Genomic DNA, 19836 nt, shown 5'->3' with positions numbered 1-19836 from the left:
ATGTGGGGTGCTTCTAAGCACTTTCCCATACATTATCTCATTTGATTCTCACATAAACTTATAAGGTAAGTAGACTAAGTGTTATCCTCATTGTACAGCTCAGAAGACTGGCTCAGAGAAGTTAAAACACAACCAGTAAATGACACATGGGACTGGCTTTGATCTGTGTGTTGCTCTCCATCTCTTGTTCAGCAGTGGGTGCAATTTCTTTTCTGGGCTTTGTCCGCCAAGCCTGTTAATTGACCCCATCACCTTCGTTCTGTGACCCAGTCCCTGCAAGAGTCAAAGGGAAGAACCCAAGACTTGGATGATACGGAGCGTCTTTGATCCACACACCCCTCATATTGGTCCATGATCCCTTTGTATGAGCTGTCATGGGAGACACCAACAGGAAACAAGTACTCTGCCTTGAGGATTTCATTGAAACGTAAGATTTGCCATAAGGAAAGGTAGTCTAAGAGAGATTGTATAGGATTGGTTACCAGAGAATGGTCAATGCAAGTAGAGGCTTCATGGAGCTGATGCTCCAGCTGGGGTCCTGAGAAGGAGTGGGCTGGGCAGCGGCAGGGGCCCAATATTGCCAAGGTCAAGAGGCCTTGAGGAACCAGGGCATACAAGGACAAGACATCAATAACCAGAGCCAGCAATTTGTGTGGGTGGGGACAATTTTTATAAATGAGTATAAAAGGGTCAGATTTCTAAATCCTTGAATGTCAGGCAGAGAGATTGTTGAGAAACAGCAGGTGTTTCTCATTATAGGATATGCTGGGGGTGGATGGCATTTGGCCAAGTGGCAATGGCTGACCTGGACCTTACAGTTCTGGACTCCTAGCACTTGTCAATCTGCCATTTGGGGAGCTGCTAGCAGGCCTTGGGTGGTAAAGTCCTCTGCCTGGCCTTTTCTACAGCTGTATTGGAGTCCCCCTCACAGGGGCTATGAAGGCAGCTGGAATCCATGTGCCTGCTAAGGGCACGTGGAAGGGCCCATCCATAGTGGCGTGTTTCCAGGGAGCACAAGTGGAGGAGTGGCCTGAACCGCCAGTGATTTTCCAACCTCCATCCTACTGTTGGCACAGCTGTGGGCATCCCTCCGACTCCCAGGAAGCCAGACGAGGTCATCTGTCTACTAGCACCCCATCATGAGACATTTACCATGGAAACGACCCAAGGAAGAGCCCAAGGACACTGAGGGATTCCTTGGTCTGAAAACCAGTACTTCAGGAAGGGGCAGGGTTCATTAATAGACCAGCAAGTGGTCTTTTTCAGCTAAACCCAACCTCCTTCTGATTTAATAAGACTTTGCTAAGCCTCTAATCCATACCCAGCAGAGTGCTAGACCTTGAGGCAATGCAGGAGAATTTCAAGACCACCACTCAAGGACAAAGTTGGAGGAGGCATGATGAAGAGCAAATAAGAGGAGTGAGAGTGGGACAGGTGCAGCTGAAGACTGTGAAGGATTGGTGGGCTGCGGCGAATCTGCATGTGCAGAGATCTGGTGTCTGGAATGGATACAGTGTGCATAGGAGTATCATGTGAGGCTCCAATGTGTTGGGTAGCACACGGTAAATTTAGATAGCATAAGATTACATTATTGGGGGGAAAAGGCCATTGGTTGAATGCTTTTTGTATACCTGGAGCTTTACTACAATCTTATTCGTGGTCCCAGTAACATAAGGTAGATTTTTTTTTTAAAGATTTTATTTATTTATTCATGAGAGACAGGGAGAGAGAGGCAGAGACACAGGCAGAAGGAGAAGCAGGCTCCATGCAGGAAGCCCAATGTGGGGCTCAATCCTGGACTTCGGGGATCATGCCCTGAGCCAAAGGCAGACATCCAACCGCTGAGCCACTCAGGCGTCCCTAGATTTTTTTTTAAGGTAGATGTTTTTATTCCCATTTTACTTACGTCTGTGGTGGCTGTGTGTCAGAATTAGGATTCCAGCTTCTATCTGTCCAGCTCCAAAACCCATGCATGTCCTTTATACCACACTAGTTGGAACTGAGGTCCGGGCTCTATAGATTCTGAGCCATAGGCAACTAGGATGTCGGTTGGAGGTATTAGAATAAGGCAGTGACAGGCTAGTGTTGAGGTGAATCAGGTGAAGATAACTAGAGCCAGATAGATGTTCAGTGATTGCTTAGAATTAGAGGGATTGGGGGTGAAAACCAAGGAGTGAAATTAGATTGGTAGCCTTTCTCATTTACGCAAGGGCTATTTATCGAGTGCCTACTGTGTGCCTGTGTGCAGGCACTCTCAGGCACTGGAAACAGAGCAGTGAGCATGACAAACCTTGCTTTCCAGGAACTGGCGTTCTTGGAGAGGTAACATACACTTAAGGATTGAGACTGCATGTGATTCTTGTCTTGCATATTCATTGCTGAAATCATAATCCTGGCCTCCTTGAGATAAGTCTCAGAATTTTTTTAAAGTTTTTTTATTTATTTATTCATGATAGAGAGACAGAGGGAGAAGCAGGCTCCATGCAGGGAGCCCAATGCAGGACTCGATCCTGAGACTCCAGGATCATGCCCTGGGCCGAAGGCAGGCGCTAAACCGCTGAGCCACCCAGGGATCCCCAAGTCTCAGAATTTTTTTTAAAAAGTTTTATTTTTTCATGAGAGAGACACACAGAGAGAGGCAGAGACATAGGCAAAGGGAAAAGCAGGCTCCCTGCGGGGAGCCTGATGTGGGACTTGATCCCAGGGCCCCAGGATCAGGACCTGAGCCAAAGTCAGATGCTCAACCACTGAGTCACTCAGGTAACCCCTAAGGTTCAGAATTTAGCATAGCCACCCCTCCCTGCCATCCTAAGCAGAGGACACACTCCCCTTGCTGTGGGACGATGAATCTTGCAAAGAAGAGCCAGCTTCCCAGTGCCAGGCAGTAGACCCCTCAGTTTCTGGAAATAACTAGAAGAAAGCCTCCCTCCTCATCTGCAGCAGGTTAAATCAAGAGAAGGTGAGGAAATGACAGATTAATTAGGGGAAAGTACAACCCATGAAGATTAGGTTTCCTTGAATGTATATTTTCCAAAGGATACGAGTTGAGTGTTCTGCAGAGGGAGAGGGGACCCCCCTGGCCAGAGTGAAAGTGAACTCCTCCTTCCCCCAGCTGTTCAGAGGCTATAGCACAGGACACTGGTTTTTAAAGGCAGACTTTTGAGTGCCATTTGTTCCTTATTCTCAGATTCTCTATAGGAAAGGTTTTGTTTTTTGTTTTTTTTTTTTTAGTTTCCAGCTGTAATACTCAAGTTCGTGCTGCCTCCTGCTGGAAGAGTCTGTTAAAACAAGGAAGGAAGCTTACTGTTCATTTCAGTTAGATGAGGAAGTGAGGGGCAACACAGGTATTGTAGACCTGAGCACATTTCTTCACATTATCTCAAGGTTATGATATTGGCCACTCATTCTCTGAAAAGAATACCGAGTGACAAATTTTCCAGTGTGACCAGAAGTGTATTGTGTATTGAGGGCAGAACCAGGGGTAGCGTAAAACACTTCTGCACTGCTCAGACCTGGTTTGGGACAAGCTAGTGACAACCCTGACATCCACCCTCCAGCCAAACAGCCAAGCATGTGGCCAGTCGTGGTGCCTTCTGACGTCAACTCACCACTCTGTCCACCTAGGCTCCATCCACTTAGGCTCTACCCACCTAGGAACAAAGTTTACTCCTTGCATGGCTCCTCAACCTGAGCTTTTGCCATTAGGTTGCTTTTAAACCTTTTCCCAGTCACTCCACCCTAACACGGGAGAAACAAGACTGCCTTCCAAAAGGACAAGACTCTGAACTGTTAAAAATGCTTTCCATGGGACACCTGGGTGGCTCAGTGGTTGAGCATCTGCCTTCAGCTCAGGTCGTGATCCTGGGGTCCCAGGATCAAGTCCCATATCGGGCTCCCCTCGGGGAGCCTCTTCTCCCTCTGCCTATATCTCTGCCTCTCTCTGTGTGTCTCTCATGAATAAATAAAATCTTTTAAAAAAGAACGCTTTCCTTAGACTCTACCAGGATAGCTTCAGATTTGCACTAGCATTGTGGATATATAAAGATAGTTGTCACTCAGGTAATCCCCCAACTCCTGGGACACTTTCAGCCCCTGAGCCCTTCAAGGACCACCAAGAAGCCCATCCAGAGCTGTGTTTCCTGGCTCCTGAGCTGAGCTTCTTAACAAGAGGTGTCCTAAACAGTGGCACTGAACTCAGTCTGTAAGCCTGGTGAACCTTGCCACCCCTTTACTCAGTTCACTGACAAATTATGCTAGGGGTACTGATCTGGGGGGAAAGTAACATGACTTCCTCTATGGATGGCATCTAAACCAGATCAGCTTTTTTCAGTGCAAGGGGCCCAGAGGCAAAAGAGAATGTTCATGTGGGCACCTTGTAGTATGTGTGCAATGTGGTTCATCAACTCCACCCATTCAGCCCTGGGTTTGGGAGATCTCAAACCACAAAGGAAGAAGATGGCACCTTATTTGTTTGTTTGTTTGTGCTATACTCAAGATGTAATTGGAAATGCTACTCAGCCATCAGTGGATAGTCCCTCTATTGACAGGATTTGGCACCTCCAACCAGAACGAATTTTCAACCACTGATTCTTTTTTCCCTCCTGGAGACTCCAATTCTTTCTTATCTCAGACTTGACAGCTCCCTTCATGTTCCTCTAGGGTTGAAGACAAGCCATCACCAAGAGGAAGACATTATGATCCTGACCTGTCAAAGAGCTGGTCTGCTATCTATTCTCATATATGCTACACAAAGTATACATGTACTTAGATCCAGTGAGGGGTGGGTAGCAGAGAGCCCCAACTCTTGGGCCTGCATCATGAAAACTTAAATCCCTGAATGAGTAACTGCATTAAAGTTTACAGTTCAGTCAGAACCTTTCTTGTGTCAAGGAAAGGAGAGAAAGGAGGTCAGAATTTTGTCTCTCCTCCAGAGACTTCATGGACTCCTGAATGAGGCAAGCTCATTTTCACTGCCCCTACTTTAGTTCTCCTCTGATAACTGCTGTCCTCTTGATCTTTCCAGATAATCTGTATAGTACTTTATGTACTATACAGCTTCATTTATGTTCTGAGCTCCTGACTATGCCTTATCCTCTGCAATTCCAACAGAACAACCATTTACCACATCTTGATCAGAACTTACTATGTCTAGAAGAAGTGGAAATTTTAACTTTATATTCTTTCTCTGCCTACCTTTTTTGGCCTCCAATATCCCACAGGGACTCTCATCAGAGAAACTCATCTACCGTGTGTGTGTGTGTGTGTGTGTGTGTGTGTGTGTGTGTTAAGATTTCATTTATTTGACAGAGAGAGTGCAAGAGAGAGAGCACAAGCACAGAGAGCTGCAGACAAAGGAAGAGGGAGAAGGCGGTTCCCCACGGAGCAGAGAGCCTGGTGTAGGGCCTGATCCCACATGGGATCATGACCTGAGCTGAAGGCAGATGCCTAAGTGGCTGAGCCACCCAGACTCCCCTACCCTGTGCATTCTAAACAGTCTTCATCACTAGCTCCCTGAGGAACTGCAGGACAGGAAGCATCTTTTTGCTTGAATGCACACACCACCACCCCCAGGACTCAAAATAGGCTCTGAATTTTCAGCACTTGTTCCTCCTCTTGCTCATCCTTCTGCCCTTTATCCCACTACATCAGTGATGCTCAAACTTTAGAGAGAGAAAAAAAAAACTTTAGAGAGCATTGGAATGACTTGGAGAGCTTGTTACGACACATTGCTAGGCTGGATCCCCAGGGTTTCTGATTCAGTGGGTCTGGAGCAGAACTTGAAAATTCACACTTCTACTAAATTCCCAGCTGATTCTCACACTGCTAGTCCTGGGACTACACTTTGAGAACCACTGAGCTACATAATCTGAGGATGTCCTTGACTAGACAAAGGCAACTTGTTTCCAAACTCCTCAGACTCCAGAGGACCCCTTTGCTGAACGCTCTGGGACACTTTCCCCAGTGGGGCTGCTGGTACCTTTGGCCTCACAGTGGGACCAGCCTTCACAGGAGAGAGATGCAGTTCTATATATTTAACAAATATTTCCTGAGTATCTTCTTTGTGGGGAGCACTGTTCTAGGTGTGTGGGATACATCAGTGAGCAAAACACGAAAATCCTCCACCCACATGGAACTTACCTTTTTCTAATGAAAGGAAGAATAAAACCCTTTTTACTGTTTCTAGGACTCCGATACCTGGTTGCTGGAAGTAATCAAGAGTGTTTAGTTAACTCTGTGTACATACACTAGAGATTAAGGTCCAAGGGCTCAGGCAGAGACCAAATAAGAGCTCCATTGAGATAAACCACTATAATAATTATTTTCATCTTTTGATAATTATAACAAACATGTTTTTTGGTTTTGGTTTTGGTCTTTTTGGCTTTAGAGACGATAAAAAAAATATGCAGGTATGGGGGGAGCGGGGAGCAGAGCACTGGACATCTGACCCGCTGCTCTTTTTTTTCCAAAAGGGCCCAGAAACTTCTGGCAAAGGCTGCTACAGGGATGGGACTGCTTTTTCCCCATTAAGTTCTCTCCCTTGGGGACTGGAGGCCCTCTGGTGGTCAAGAACAAATACGGTGCTTCTGAAGGGCCAACACTAGAATCTTTGCTAGTGTTACAGATGTGAATCTTGGTCTACAACTCAATTAGCAAGGAATGGGACTGTATAATCCAACATGATTTTTCTTTATATTCTCTTTATATATATATATATTTTTTGTGATCCAGCAAAGTTCAGGAGAACTCTGTTCTATTGGGGGTAGGCTTCTGTTCTAAGCCTAACCCCCACGGCATCCACTGAGCCTTCCTTTGCCCCATCTGCTGTTCAGGTATGGGCCAGGTGAGAGGATGTGGGAGGCATCTTGTCTCCCCTGTGCCGCACAAGGGCACCGAAATCTCTGCAAGGCTCAGTCCCAGTCTATCTAGACTTACCCACAGTCATGACACGTCCCTTTCTCATCTTCTAAGAAATCTACGTGGGGGTAGAAGTATGTACCTCAAGTATCTTAGTTATGAGTCCTTTCTGTACCTCTAAGGGACGTAGATGACCAACTATTTGTTTCATCTTGCCCTATCTCTCCTTTAGTCAGTGAAGCACAGGGCCCTGTCTCAGTGGGGAGTCTGCTTCTCCCTCTCCCTCTGCCCTTCCCTCCTCCTCTCCCTCCTGCTGAAGTCCTCTCTCTCAAATAAATAAAATCTGAAAAAAAAAAAACCACATAGGAAGTTTTTTTTTAAGTAAAGATTTTATTTATTTGTGAGAGTACGAGCAAGAGTAAGAATGTGTGTGCATGAGTGAGGGAAGCAACAGAGGGAGAGGGAGAAGCAGATTCCCTGCTGAGCAGGGAGCCCCATGGGGGGCTTGATCCCAGGACTCTAAGATCATGACCAGAGCCAAAGGCAGACACTCAACCAACTGACCAACTGAGCCACCCAGGTGCCCCAGAAAGCTTTTTTTTTTTTTTTAAGCTATCATTGCCTGGATCCCGCCTTTATAGGGTCAAATTATATTGGCCAAGGAGCACTGCCTGTTTTTTGTAAAGCTCCTCAGGTGCAATCCATTACTGTTTGGAATTATTATTCTACGTTAGCTAGTAGCTAAGCAGGATTAGTTATTACCAGCTGTACACCAAGCTCTGTTGCAAGGGATCATATGAGAGAAGCTAGTGGGGAGGTGAAATAGAGTTAGAAATACTCTACTCCCAGCCACTCAAAGTGTGATCCTCAGACTAGCATCCTTGCCACCAGCAGGGAGCTTGTTAGAAATGCAAGCATCTCAGCCGCGCCCACACGCCCCCGCCCCCCCCCCCCCCCCCTTCAGCATCTGCAAAGTACTGCTTGACACTGCTCTTTTGTTAAAGCATACTCTTGGGAGGAGGAAGGTCTGGAACAGGTTTTTAAGTTGTAAAGCTTTCTGGAAAGCTTCATTCTCAGAACAGCAAGAAAATAGTCATGCAAGAAGTCAGTGTGGCTGCTTGGTGGAGAGACAAAATGGACACAGCTTGGGGAAGTTTCTGGAGGGAGAAGTAATCTAGCAACAATTAGAATCCAGCTCATATTATGTCTTGGTTTTGTTTTTAAGTGAGAAGAAAATTCTCAGTTCCTTAAGGGTCTGGAATATCTTTTTTCAGTTTAAAAGATGATAGAAAAAAAAGATGATAGAAGTAGGTTAGTTCACTTTAACATTTATACTAGGGGAAATTACTTGGTTTAGTTCATATATGTGTAAAATTTTTAAAAAATGTGTTCACCTTTTCTGATTACAAATCCAATTGATAGAAAAATCTAAGATATTACAGAAATATATTACAGAAAGTCTCTGTATTCACCTCTATTCCCCTAGAGATAACCACTGATATAGCTACAATCCAGATTTCTTTTTTTGTGTATACTAACAAATATACAAAAGTAGGAACACAACATAATAGGTTTAAGGTTCATTTATTTATTTAAGTAATCTCTACACCCAACGTGGTACTTGAACTCACAACCCTGAGATCAAGAGTCTCACACTCTGGGATGCCTGTGTGGCTCAGCGGTTGAGCATCTGCCTTTAGTTCAGGGCATGATCCCGGAGTGCTGGGATCAAGTCCCACAACAGGCTCCTTGCAGGGAGCCTGCTCCTCCCTCTGCCTGGGTCTCTGCCTCTCTCTCTGTGTGTCTCTCACGAACATATAAATAAAAGCTTAAAAAATAAAAAAGAGTCTCACGTTCTTCTGAGCCAGCCAGGAGCCCCAAAATTGTTTTTTCCTTTACACTCTTTTTATTCTTGAATCCAGATGATCCATCAATCAAAACAATTGCTTCTTATATTTATTTTTTTAAGATTCTATCTTTAAGTAATTTCTCTACCCAACATGGGACTCAAACTTACGACCCCGAGATCAAGAGTTTCATGTTCTACCAGCTGAGCCAGCCAGGCACCTAATTAACTTTATCCAAAATCATTAAATCCTACGGAAAGAAACAATATTGTTTTGAAACTTGGCTTTTAACATTTGCCATTCAAGCCAGAGGGAACAGCTCAAGCAAGGAAAAGGAAACAAAAGTGAACTGAGTGCAGAGTGGGATACTGATTGCTTTTGAACATTTTATTTTTTTTAAATATTTTATTTATTCATGATAGAGAGAGAGAGAGAGAGAGAGAGACAGGCAGAGGGAGAAGCAGGCTCCATGCCCAGAGCCCAACGCGGGACTCGATCCCGGGACTCCAGGATCACGCCCTGGGCCAAAGGCAGGCGCCGAACTGCTGAGCCACCCAGGGATCCCCGAACATTTTATTTTTTAAAAAAGATTTTATTTGAAACAGAGTGAAAGAAAGCACACAAGCAGGGGGGAGGGGCAAAGGGAGAGGGAGAAGAAGACTCTTGGCCGCTGAGCAGGGAGCCCTATTTGTGGAACTCGATCCCAGGACTCTAAGGTCACGACCTGAGCCGAAGGCAGATACTTAACTAAGCCACCCAGGCGCTGGCTTTTGAACATGTTAGAGAAGTCAATTATTCATAAGACATCGTAGTTTGTTACAAATGAAATGATCGCCTGTGTTTCACCTCATTCGGGTGAGCCAAACAGGATTATGGACACTGGGACTACAATAAAATGTTCTAATTTGCAACTGAGGACTATTGAATCATATACACTTACATAGAGACTGCATGAAGCAAGTTTTCCAAGGGGGAAATAACTTTAGATAAGGGTCTTGATGTAATACACATGGATGCTAGAAGGGGGTGGGGGGCAATCCAGACGGAAGGAAGGAGGACCAAACCTAGAGATCTGAGGATGGGGTGGGGTATCCTGAGAATGGTGGGTTCCAACAGGACTGGGGCTTATTTGCTGAACACTCTTGAACATGGAACTGGGTCTGTTTTCTCTGAAAGGCAGTAAGTAGCTTGCTAAGGAAAGATGCAGAGCTGCAGAGATGTCAAATGACTGGCGGGGCTGAATCAGAGTAGGAAAGCCTGAACCAGGAAGCTTCAGGTGTGGTCATCCTAGTGAGGTTAAAAAAAAAAAACAAAAACAAAAACAAAATAGGCTGGAGGTTCAAATCCCCAGACTAATCTGGAGAGAAGTGAGGAAGGAGACAAGTCTTTCTTTTTTTTTTTTTAAAGCCTTTATTTACTTCTGATTTGAGCAACACTTGCACACAGTCAAGCACTTGGAAAACAGAAGAGGCAGTCTTTATCAACCCACTGCTGAAGAATTACAATTGTGAGCATCCTGAATACTGTGTCTGAGGATGAGAGAATGGGCTCCCTATTTTCACCAGGCGAACAATAGACCTTCCAGCAGGCAGTTGCAGACAGTCAGCTTCCTGGCAAGCTGGAGGAGTTCCCTACGGCAGATGGGGAGAGCTTCTAAAACATGTGAAGTTTCTCCCATTGTATCCATCCTCAACTTCTAACCCGATGCCATTAGTGATTTTGGTTAACCTTTTTCTTGAGCAGCTGCCCTGGGTGGGGGATGCCTTGCTTTCTACTCCTAGAAATTAGATTTAGTTTCATCTTAGCCTCACACATTTTTTTACTCACACATGAGCCAGCTGTTCAGGAATTCTACTAAAATCTTGAAACTCAAATATTCTGACTTCAGCCTCTCCCCATTCCAGTTCCTGCCTTCTCATCCAGACTTCTGGATGCTGAATTCCCCCATTTTCCCCTGTCTTCCTGCTTTCTCCAGTGTCATGGTTCAATCATCTGAACTGCTTTCTTGCTATCATCTTTGATTGCCTTTTCTCCTAGCCCTTTTACCTGCCTGGCAAAACTGAAAACTCACACAGTTGCCATTCATTTTTGCTGTCATATAGCCTAGTGCTGTTGCGGGAATTGGAAGATATAAACTGGGGCCACCAAAGCTGCGCAGGCTCGGAGCTCAGTGAAGCCCTGTCAGCCAGCTACTGACTCAAGGTCTCCTGTTTGTATTAGAAACCACGTCTTTATTCCATCCTCCCGATTTCTTCCTGTCTCAGACGAATGGATTCTCTCCTTGCCATCAAGCCAAACTTCTCCACCGGCCAGTTGCCTCACCTCCTTGACCCCATCAGTTTCTTTACAAAGCTACCCCATCAACCACCACTTCTCTTGTATTTTCAACCTTTGGCTCCCTACTGATGAATGAGTGTCATTAGCCAGCTCCCCAACCCTGCATTTCCTTCTAGCTATCATTCAATTGTCCTCTGACCTTCAGAGCCAGACATATGCTTAGGGACTACTTCAAACACACTGAAACAGTGCAGAGAAGCATGTAACAAACAAGGATTTAACAAATGTCAACATTTTTTACCACATGGACTCAAGTTTTTTCTTGGAGGAAATAAAATGCCTCAAGAAAAACCTGGAAAGACCTGTCTTCCTCTCCCTTTTCAATCCACTATAATGTGGGTTCTGCCCCTTACCACTCTACTGGAATCATTCATGGTCTTCATTTAAAATGTAGTCGCTGGCAAGATGGCAGAAGAGTTGGGGCCTTAACTCACCAGGCCCCACAAACTTACCTAGATAACTTTCAAAACATCCTGAACACCTACAAATTCGACCTGAGATTTAAAGAGAAAATAGCTGGAATGCTACAGAGAGAAAAGTTTTCGCTTCTAACAAGGTAGGAAGACAAAAAAACAAAAAAGAATTAAGTAAGGGAGAGGAACTGCAACCAGCAGGGCTAAAGTGGAGCAGTGAAAGCCTCCTGGGGCAGGAAAGCTCAGCCCTGGAAAAGTGGGAACTTTAAAAATCTGCACCAGAGTTTTCCCTGACAGAAAAGTGCTTAGCCAGGAAATCGCAGGAGGGGCAGGGAAGCCTCAAGATTCCCAGAGTCACTATAAGAGGAGGGGCACCTGGGGGAAAGTGCACCACAAACCACGGTCCACTATCGGTAAAGGGGTGGAGCGCCACAATCCTCTGGTGCATTTGGGAAAAGCCAGTTGGTTAGGTGAGCTGGCTCTGGGCGGAGGTGGCTGTACCCCATTTCCTTCGGGACAGGCAGTCCCCAGGAGCACGAGTCCAGAGGCACAGGGCCCCGAATCCCAGGGCGCCAAAGCAAAGCGGGTGTTCCTTCTGGGACAGGCAGAAGCGGGGAGGGCACAGGACAGTGAGAACTCAACTGCTACTAGGTACCCAGCAAGCTGTGCAGATCAGTGCACCGGCGCCTGCCCCCAGGAGCATCTAGGCCAGTGTGTACTGGGAGCTGTGGTTAGTTACTCACAGGGAGCTAGACTCCAGAGCTGGAAATCTGGCCGCTACCATTTTTGTTTTTCCTCTGTTTCACCTTGTGCCTAGGAGAGGCGGGGCCTCTAGGAAACAAAGACCTCACGGGATCATCAACTCACTCTGAGCCTGGCACCTGGTGAGGGATGGGGTATCTCCACCCAGGCCCAGACACCTGAGAATCAGGACAGCAGACCCTTACCCCAGAAGAGACCAGCTGGAAGAACAAGGGAAGAGCAAGTTTATTGACCAAGCAGCACTGGAAAGCTGCCTATGCTGATTCTCTAGGACTGAGGGAAAATAGTACATAGAACAAGAAGGTCTTTTTTTTTTTTTTCCATTACTACTCGTTTTTATATCAGACTAAAAATTTCCAATATTTTTTCTTTTCCCACCTTAACTACAATATTTTACCAGCTCTTCATTTTTAAGTTTTTTCCTTTTTGACTTTCATATTTCTAAAATTACATGTCTTAGACATATTTTTCACTTCTGGATTCCCTTCAACATATTCAATTTAATTTTGGTAGATATACAAGATATGGGTTTTTGTTTTGTGTTGTTTTTTCTGCCTCATTTTGTTTTACGATGGTGGGTGTTAGTACCTTCTAAAACACGACCAACATATACCCAGAACCAAGTAGAATACCATGTTCGTTCATTCTGTGAGATTCTATTCCCTCTTCCTCCTCATTCCGCCCCCCTCTTTTATCTTGTTTGTGTTTTTGTGGTCAATGTTGGGGCTTTATATAACTTTTGCTGGTTTATATAAATTTAGGATTGAGCACCTTCTAACACAGAGAACAAAAAATACTCAGAACCAAGATGATCACCCTCTAGGACCCCTCAGATAGACATTCTCTCTCCACTACCACTTCCTCACCACCACCATCCCCTCCTTTTTTTCTTTTTCCTCTTTACTTTTTTCTTTTTCTTTGTTCTTCTTCATTGTTTTTGGTTTTGGCTTTTTATTTTTACTGCTTTAAGAATGTGTTTTTCACTTTAGTGGTCCTTTTATTTTGTTTTTTTTTGTTTTGTTTTGTTTTTTTAATTTTCTGGTCTCTGACGTCTTCAGAATCATCTAGGGTGTATTTTACTTGGTCATGGTTGATATTTTTGACTCAGCCCACTCATACAGCCACTCTGCACTGGACAAAATGACTAGAAGGGAGAATTCACCATAAAACAAAGAACCAGAAACAATACTCTGCCACAGTTACAGAATTTAGATTTAAATATGATGTCAGAAATTCAATTCAGAAGTACAATTATAAAGTTACTGGAAAAAAGCATAAAGGACTCTAGATACTTCATTACTACAGAATTGAGATCTAATCAGGCCGAAATTAAAAACAGATGAAATGAGATGCAATCCAATCTGGATGTTCTAACTTCTAGGGTTAATGAAGTAGAAGAGAGAGTGAGTCACATAGAAGACAAGTTGATGGCAAGGAAGCTGGGAAAAAAAGAGAAAAACAATTAAGAAACCATGAGGAAAAGCTTAGGGAAATAAATGATAGCTTGAGAAGGAAGAATATGCATCTAATTGGGATTCCAGAAGAGGCTGAGAGAGAGGGGTGACCACAAAGTATATTTGAACAAATCATTAACTGAGAACTTCTCAAATCTGGGGAAGGAAATAGGCATTCAGGTAGAGACGCCCCCTCCCCAAATCAATAAAAACCATTCAACACCTCGACATTTAATAGTGAAACTTGCAAATTTCAAAAATAAAGAGAAAATTCTTAAAGCAGTGTGAGACAAGAGATTCTTAACGTATATGGGGAGGAATATCAGATTAACAGCAGAGCTCTCCACAGAGACCTGGCAGGCCAGAAAGGGCTGGTATGATATATACAGGGTACTAAATGAGAATAACATGCAGCCAAGAATACTTTATCCAGCAAGGCTGTCATTCAGAATAGGAGAGATAAAGAACTTCCAAGGTAGGCAGAAACTGAAAAAATATGTGACCACCAAACTACCTCTGCAAGAAATTTATTTACTGTAAATTGAAAGAGTAAAAAGAAAGAGGAAGCCCAAAGAAATAATCCACAAAACAGGGACTGAATAGGTATTACAATGACACTACATTCATATCTTTCAATAGTTACTCTGAACAGGAATGGGCTAAATAATCCTATCAGAAGACGCAAGGTATCGGACTGGATAAAAAAGCAAGACCCATCTATATGTGTCTACAAGAGACTCATCTTAGACCTAAGAACACCTCCAGCCTGAAAATGAAGGGATGGAGAATCATTTACCATTCAAATGGTCCTCAAAAGAAAGCTAGGGTAGCAATCCTCATATCAGATAAATTAAAGTTTATACCAAAGACTGTAGTAAAAGACGAAGAGGGATGCTGTATCATACTTAAAGGGTCTATCCAACAAGAAGACTTAACAATCATGAATATTTATGCCCCTAATGTGGGAGCTGCCAAGTATATTAAGCAATTAATAACCAAAGTAAAGAAATACTTAGATAATAATACACTAATAGCAGGAGAGTTCAACACCCCACTTTCAGCAAATGACAGAAGTAAGCAGAACATCACCAAAGAAACCAGGGCCTTAAATAATACACTGGACCAAATAGATTTCACAGATATATACAGAACTTTCCATCTGAATGCAACTGAATACACATTCTTTTCAAGTACACATGGAACTTTCTCCAGAATAGACTACATACTGGGTCACAAATCACATCTCAACTGATTCCAAAAGATTGGGGAAATCCCCTGCATATTTTCAGACCACAATGCTTTGAAACTAGAACTCAATCACAAGAAGAAATTGGGGAGAAACTCAAACACATGGAGGTTAAAGAGCATCCTACTAAAAGATAAATGGGTCAACCAAAAATTAGAGAAGAATTAAAAAGATTCATGGAAACTAATGAAAATGAAGATACAATCATTCAAAATCTTTGGGATACAGCAAAAGCAGTCCTAAAAGGGAAATACATCGCAATACAAGCCTCCCTCAAAAAATTGGGAAAAAAATACACAAGCTAACCTCACACCTAAAGGAACTGGAGAAAGAATAGCAAGTAAAGCCTACACCAAGCAGAAGAAAAGAAATAAAGACTAGAGCAGAACTCAATGAAATCGAGACCAGAAGAACTGTAGAACAGATCAACAAAACCAGGAGTTGGTTCTTTGAAAGAATTAATAAGATACATAAACCATTAGCCAGCCTTATTAAAAACAAAAGAGAAAAGACTCAAATTAATAAAATCATGAATGAAAGAGGAGAGACCACAACCAATACCAAGGAAATATAAACGATTTTTAAAACATATTCTGAGCAGCTATACACCAATAAATTAGGCAATCTAGAAGAAATGGACGCATTTCTGGAAAACCACAAACTACCAAAACTGGAACAGGAAGAAATAGAAAACCTGAACAGGCCAATAACCAGCAAGGAAATTGAAGCACTCATCAAAAACCTCCCAAGACACAAAAGTCCAGTGCCAGATGGCTTCCCAGGGGAATTCTATCAAATGCTTAAAGAAGTAATACCTATTCTACTAAAGCTGTTTTGAAAGATAGAAAGGGATGGAATATACCCAAACTTGTTTTATGAGGCCAGAATCACCATGATTCCAAAACCAGTAAAGACCCCAACAAAAAGGAGGATTATAGATCAATATCCCTGATGAACATGGATGTAAAAATTCTCACCAAGATACTAGCCAATAGGATCCAACAATACATTAAGAGGATTATTCACCACGACCAACTGGGGTTTATCCCTGAGATGCAAGGTTGGTTCAACACTCATAAAACAATCAACATGATAGATCACATCAACAAGAGAAAAACCATACATCAAAGTGTATGAAAAAAACAAACAAACAAACAAAAAAAAAGTGTATGGATAGAGAGAATATTCCTCAATATCTTAAAAGCTATTTATGAAAAGCCCACAGCAAATATCATTCTCAATGGGGAAAAACTGAAAGCCTTTCCCCTAAGATCAGGAACACGACAGGGATGTCCACTCTCACCACTGTTATTCAACATAGTACTAGAAGTCTTAGCTTCAGCAATCAGACAACAAAAATAAATAAAAGGCATTCAAATTGGTAAAGAAAAAGTCAAAATCTCCCTCTTCAGAGATGACATGATATGTACACGGAAAACCCAAGAGACTCCACCCCAAGATTGCCAGAACTCATACAGCAATTTGGCAGTGTGGCAGGATGCAAAATCAATGCCCAGAAATCAGTGGCATTTCTATACACTAACAATAAGACTGAAGAAAGAGAGATCAAGGCATCAATCCCATTTACAATTGCACCCAAAAGCATAAGATACCTAGGAAGAAACCTAACCAAAGAGGTAAAGGATCTATACCCTAAAAACTACAGAACACTACTGAACGAAATTGAGGAAGATGCAAAGAGACGGAAAAACATCCCATGCTCATGGATTGGAAGAATAAATATTGCAAAAATGTCAATGCTAGGGCAATTTACACATTCAATGCAATCCCTATCAAAATACCATGGACTTTATCCACAGAGTTGGAACAAATAATCTTAAGATTTTTATGGAATCAGAAAAGACCCCAAATAGCCAGAGGAATATTGAAAAAGAAAACCAATGCCGCGGGCATCACAAGGCTGGATTTCAAGCTATATTACAAAGCTGTGATCATCAAGACAATATGGTACTAGCACAAAAACAGACACATAGAAAAATGGAACAGAATAGAGAACCCAGAAATGGGCAATCAACTCTATGGTCAACTAATATTCGACAAGTAGGAAAGAATATCTACTAGAAAAAGGACAGTCTCTCCAATAAGTGGTGTTGGGAAGATTGGACAGCCACATGCATAAGAATGAAACCAGACCGTTCTCTTATATCATACACAAAGATAAACTCAAAATGGTTGAAAGATCTAAATATGAGACAGGAATCTATCAAAATCCTAGAGGAGAACACAGGCAACAACCCTTTTGAACTTGGCCACAGTAACTTCTTGCAAGATACATCTATGAAGGCAAGGGAAACAAAAGCAAAAATGAACTATTGGGACTTAATCAGGATAAAAAGCTTCTGCACAGCAAAAGAAACAGTCAACAAAACTAAAAGACAACCTACAGAATGGGAGAAGCTATTTGCAAATGACATATCAAATAAAGGGCTAGTATCCAAGATCTATAAAGAACTTATTAAACTCAACACCCAAGAAACAAATCCAATCCAAATGAGAAGATATGAACAGATATTTCACCAAAGACGACACAGACATGGCCAACAAGCACATGAGAAAATGCTCCACATCACTTGCCATCAGGGAAATACAAATCAAAACCACAGTGAGATACCACCCCTCACACCAGTGAAAATAGTGAAAATTAACAAGACAGGAAACAACAGAAGTTGGAGAGGATGTGGAGAAGGGGGAACCCTCTTGCACTGCTAGTGGGAATGTAAACTGGTACAGCCACTCTGGAAAACAGTGTGGAGATTCCTCAAGAAGTTAAAAATAGGGACGCCTGGGTGGCTGAGTGGTTGAGCATCTGCCTTTGGCTTAGGGCATGATCCTGGAATCCCGGGATTAAGTCCCACATCAGGCTTCCTACATGGAGCCTGCTTCTCTCTCCACCTAGGTCTCTGCCTCTCTCTCTCTCTCTCTCATGAATAAATAAATAAAATCTTAAAAAAAAAAGTTAAAAATAGATCTACCCTACGACCCAGCAATTGTATTACTGGGTATTTACCCCAAAGATACAGATGTAGTGAAACGCCAGGACACCTGCACCCCAACGTTCATAGCAGCAATGTCCACAATAGCCAAACTGTGGAAGGAGCCACAATGTCCCTCGACACATGAATGGATAAAGAAGTTGTGGTGTGTGTGTGTGTGTGTGTGTGTATATATATATTTTTTTTTAGAATATTACTCAGCCATCAGAAAGGATGAATACCCACGATTTGCTTCGACATGGATAGAACTGGAGGGTATTATGCTGAGTGAAGTAAGTCAATCGGAGAAGGACAATCATCATATAATTTCACTCATACAGGTAATGTAAGAAATAAGTGAAAGGGATTTTAAAGGAAAGGAGGGGAACTGAGAAAAATTAGAGGGAGACAAACCATGAGAGACTCCTAACTCTGGGAAACAAAGGGTTGTGGAAAGGGAGGTGGGCAGGGGGTTGGGGTAACTGAGTTACGGGCTTTGAGGAGGGCACTTGATGGGATGAGCACTGGGTGCTATATGTTGCAAAATCAAACTTAAATAAAAACAAATGAAAAAATAAAATAAAATGCAGTTGCTGCCCAGATCACAACCCCCAGGCACAGCACTTTGAAAACAATGCTGTATCAGTGTTTTCCAAATTGCTGAGGTTGTCAAATCAATCTAATGTGTCACTACTGACATTAAAAAAAAAAAAAGAAAAGGGATTCCTGGGTGGCTCAGTGGTTTAGTGCCTGCCTTCAGCCCAGGGCGTGATCCTGGAGACCCAGGATCGAGTCCCACGTCAGACTCCCTGCATGGAGCCTGCTTCTCCCTCTGCCTGTGTCTCTGCCTCTCTCTCTCTCTCTCTGTGTCTCATGAATAAATAATTTTTTTTTAAAAAAAAAGGATATATAGAGTACAGAATGTTTCATGAATCTTTTAATTGTAAATAATATAACATGTATAGTGGGTCACATTGCAAAATGTATTATGTGAGATGTGGTCAAACGTTGAAAGACATTGTTCTAAATTAGCGGTCTTCAAAATTTTGTTTGCCTGAATATATCACTGTAAATTTAATTACCTGTAGAGAATTTCAGGTGAATTGCAAACATCAGCATTGTTAAATAAAACTAAAAAGAAAGTTCCACTGTACTGATTGGATATCTGCCATTATCCATACAAAAAATACATGAACGACTTTTAATATTACACTAAAAAATAGAAATTTTACATTATCTCATTTTCTCTTTAAAGTCAGAATTGGGGATCCCTGGGTGGCGCAGCGGTTTGGCGCCTGCCTTTGGCCCAGGGCACGATCCTGGAGACCGGGGATCGAATCCCACATCAGGCTCCCGGTGCATGCAGCCTGCTTCTCCCTCTGCCTGTGTCTCTGCCTCTCTCTCTCTCTCTCTCTGTGACTATCATAAATAAATTTAAAACAATTAAAAATAAAAATTAAAAAAAAAAATAAAATAAAGTCAGAATTGTGGGCAGCCCCGGTGGCGTGATCCTGGAGACCCAGGATTGAGTCCCACGTTGGGCTCCCTGCATGGAGCCTGCTTCTCCCTCTGCCTGTGTCTCTGCCTCTCTCTGTGTGTCTCTTGTGAATAAATAAATAAAATCTTAAAAAAAAAAAAGTCAGAATTGTTCTTCTTCCCTCATAAAACACAATACACATATAGATACGCAATACACAGATAATACATTTGTGCAAACATTTATTTTTATACTAGAAAGTCTATAATACTTCTCTGAAATAAATATAAAAATTGATGAGGTGGGGCACCTGGGTGGCTCCATGGCTGAGCATCTGCCTTTGGCTCAGGGCAGGATCCTGGGGTCCTGGGATCCAGTCCCGCATCACGTTCCCCACAGGGAGCCTGATTCTCCCTCTGCCTCAGTCTCTGCCTCTCTCTGTGTGTCTCATG

At 42.9% G+C, this 19836-nt stretch overlaps 1 long non-coding RNA gene across 1 annotated transcript; it reads left to right on the top strand.

Annotated features, from left to right (window-relative positions):
- Positions 1-3: 3 nt before the first annotated feature.
- On the top strand, positions 4-19589 carry LOC125752626 (uncharacterized). The gene is made up of 2 exons (XR_007402590.1): positions 4-427; positions 909-19589. It is a non-coding gene; the product is annotated as an uncharacterized LOC125752626 (long non-coding RNA).
- Positions 19590-19836: the final 247 nt, after the last annotated feature.

This window comes from Canis lupus, chromosome 16, assembly GCF_003254725.2.
Source record: "Canis lupus dingo isolate Sandy chromosome 16, ASM325472v2, whole genome shotgun sequence".
Classification (NCBI taxonomy): Eukaryota; Metazoa; Chordata; class Mammalia; order Carnivora; family Canidae; genus Canis; species Canis lupus.
Note: the sequence above shows the minus strand (reverse complement) of the source record. Positions and strands in the feature narration are given on the sequence as shown.